Source organism: Chrysochloris asiatica, unplaced genomic scaffold, assembly GCF_000296735.1.
Source record: "Chrysochloris asiatica unplaced genomic scaffold, ChrAsi1.0 scaffold00033, whole genome shotgun sequence".
NCBI classification, from domain to species: domain Eukaryota; kingdom Metazoa; phylum Chordata; class Mammalia; order Afrosoricida; family Chrysochloridae; genus Chrysochloris; species Chrysochloris asiatica.
Genome location: NW_006408551.1, coordinates 22,669,231 through 22,672,928, shown reverse-complemented (window position 1 = coordinate 22,672,928; position 3,698 = coordinate 22,669,231).

The window sequence follows — 3,698 nt, the reverse complement described above, 5'->3', positions numbered from 1 at the left end:
ATTTATATCCTCCAATAATTCTTCAACAATGTTTTCTTTGTTTTTATTGTTGTTGTTTTGTCTCTTCTTGATGAGGCTCTGATCACATGTAAGTTATTCCTCTTGATGGTGTCCTACATAATTTGTAGGCTTGCTTTGGATTTTTTCCTCCTGTTTTCTGATTGTTCTTCTAGCAGATGATTATTGAGAGATTTGTCTTCAAGTTTACTAATTTAGTTTTCCATTGATTCAATTCTACTTTTTATTTTTATTTATTTATTAGTGATTTATTGTGAATTATGTGATAGTTTACATGGGAGAATATTACTTTTACATTCATTCCATCGTATATCGTCTTATTGCCATAGTTACAATGCCCTTCATGCAATCCTTCCCCCGTACCCCTCAGGTCTTCAGCACACAATCGCTCTCCCTCTCTGGATCTAAAGTCTCCAGCTGCTCCATTGCTCCACATGTTTTTTATTTTTTTAACCTCTCAATATTTTATCTACTTCTGAAATCTTAGAATCAATCTTCTGGATTTCTATTTGCTGTTTTCGTATGGTTTCAATTTTTCACTTTTTTTTATCAGTATATTCTTTCAGTATTTTCCTTATTTCTTCTGCATTTTTTTCTGTTTTCTTGATTTCAACTGCAACTTTCTCAATCTTTCTCTCAATCCATTGAAGACATCTAAATATTCTTTTGAGTTCCCAATCAGGTAGTTCTGATACAATTTCTGATATATTTTCTAGCTCTGTATTTTGGTCACTTGTTTGAGCTACTCTGCCTTTTTTCTTCATGTAAGCAGAAATTAATTGTCTGCTTTCTCTGAGACATTGAGTGTCATTGTTATCTGTATTTTATTGGTGATTTATGTTGGTGTGTTCTTAGGTACTTACCACCTGTCTCCTGGTGGGTGTGATAGACACTGGAAGTATGTATGCTGTTCTCTATTTGCCATTTGTGAAGTGTCGTTCAGGGCAGCTTTGTCTGACATTGGCTGCTAATTATCAATGATAGATATCAATGGTAGAAGGGTGGCACTTATCCAGTGGTTGCAACCACAGGAGGTATGAATGTGACTGGGTTATATTGTCACAATTGTTGTCATTCAAAAACTAATACAAGTAATAAAATAGCTGATGGGGTAAGATTCTCATGCCTGCAGACATGGGTGTGATATGCCCCTGTCTACCAGGAGGGCACAAGGAACAAGGAAGAGACACACCTTCCTCACTGCTAACTCCAACACTTATCCTGTGCCTCTAGGCCACTGTGTTGATTAACAGCCACCTGCAAAAATTCAAGATGACTGAGCCATGCCAGGCCAGCCAATAGCCCACCCATCTGTCTCCTCTCTCTTTGCTCCTGATAAGCTTATTCTCCCAGACAGCACTCAATGTATCTCTCTTTCCTTTCCTTTGAAGCTCAGGGCTGAAGGATCAACATCTCTATCTGTTGCATCCTTGTTACAGAGGCTCTGCTTAGCCCATCTGTCTACTCTACTTTCTTCCCTCAGAACTGTCCTTTGAATTCTTATGTTTTTATTTTTAACTTTGGAGTCCTGGTGTGGCACTGTGGGTTAATGTGCTGGACTGCTAGATCGGTTTGAATCACAAGGTTGGTGGTTCAATCTCACCAGCTGCTCCTCAGAAACCCTATTCAGGGTCGCTATGAGTCGGAACGGACTTGATGGCACTTAACAACAACAACCACAACAACTTTTAACTTTATATTATTTAATTGTGAGGGACTATTCTGGAAATGCAACACCAAGATTGGTTTGGGGAGAATGTAAGATCTTTTAATTTCTCCAGGACAACAACATCATGCATGCATATCAGTGTATAGAATATAAGTACAGCCATCTGTAAATATTGAATAATTTTCTCTCATTTCACCATATAAATGCTCTGAACAATTAATATCCTTACTTGCCTTCACAATGGTTCAGTGTGATCTAACACAGATTCAACCATCTGTCCATGTTTTCTTCCAATTGCAACATTTGCTCTTCCTGCTGATCTGACTGCTTCTTTTCTATGTTTTCTGATTTAGATGGAGCAGGCTGTTCCAGACATGCATTTGTTAGCCAAAAACATGTCTCTTGGACCATGGAAATATAAAATTAACACCAGCTAGTAACATTTTTTAAAATGGCTTAGTGGCCAGGGAAGCCACTAAGTTTACTGACAGATGCTAGAAAAAAAATCAAATATATACATATATATGTAATTCGCTTAAAGTTGCAGTCTACCTTCTCTTATCTCAACATTTCTTACTTGAATCATTTACCTTCCTCTTGAAGTACAGTCTTTAGGTGTTCCCTCAGTAAGAATCTTTTGGTTGTAAATCTCTCAGGTTTTTTTTTGTTGTTGTTGTTGTTTTCAGTCTGGCAATATCTTTGTTATCTGTTTCATTTTTATTCTTAGAACATCGTTTCATTATTTATACAATTATGTATTATTCAATCATCTTCTGGCTCCCATTCTATTAAGAAATCAGCAGTCAAATTATTATCTCTATTGTGAATAATCTATCTTTTCTTTCTACTGGCTTTTAAGATCTTTTTCTTGTCTTTGTTTTCCTGCAGATTTACTCTATATGTGTGGGTCTGGATTTTTATTTACACTTTTGGGATTTTTTTTTTTTTTTAACTTCTTGAATATGACTATTAATGTCTTACCAATTTTAGAAAATAGTTAACTCAAAGTAATATTTTTCTCAAATAGTACTTTTCCCTATCTCGATGACCTCTTTAAAGGTATGTTGGCTCATTTCACTTGTACTCTATTTGTCTAAAACTCTTTTTAATATTTTCCATTTAGATATAATTTTAACATTTTTATATAATTGATTTATTAATCCATATCAGCTATATCTACTTTGCCTTTCAACACTTCAGTTTTGTTGTAAATTTATTACATTTTATTTTTAGAAACTCCATGTGGTTAGTTTTCAAATCTTCCTGGCCAGTTTTGTTTTTCTCCTTGCTCATGTTAAATATGTAATATTTCTGTAAACATATTAAATGTAGTTATTTTATATTTTTTTCTGATAATTTCAACCTTTGAAGTCTATCAGGATCTGATTCTTAGTATGTTGTTTATTCTTGTTTCTGGTGGCTTGTTTGCTTTGTAGTTGTAATTCTTTTATATTGTTCATCAAATGATTCTGGGATCTCTATCTGTAGGAATTTTTTGAGGCTAGTATACTCCTCCAGGAAGAGTTTGTTTCTTCTTCTCAGGATCCTAGACACAGAACATACCCAACTTCACTTAAAATTCAACATTTCAATAGAGTAGATTTAGGCCCCCAAATGTTTTAAAGACCAAATAATGTCCTCAATTTTGTGGGGGGGTATTATTATTATTATTTTTAAATCTTCTACTTGGAGTCATGAGGGCTTCTATCATGGAGGGTGGCGGCTAAACGATGTGTGAGAACTGCGCAGACCTGGTGGAGGTGTTAAATGAAACCGCAGACCACGGAGCAGCGGGGTGAGAGGTGTCTGAAGACCAGGTCTATGGAGAGCCACTGCCTAGCAAGAAGAGAGTGCAGGGGCTGGCCAGGCTGTCCTACTTACCCCGGACATGAGAGCGCTATCCTAGCCTAACCATTGGACCCTGGCTTTGAGGCGGGGTTGACCAACTTAGAGAACCACAAGCACAACCCAAAGCATCTTACTACAACCTAGTCGCCCCTGCTGCGCTTCC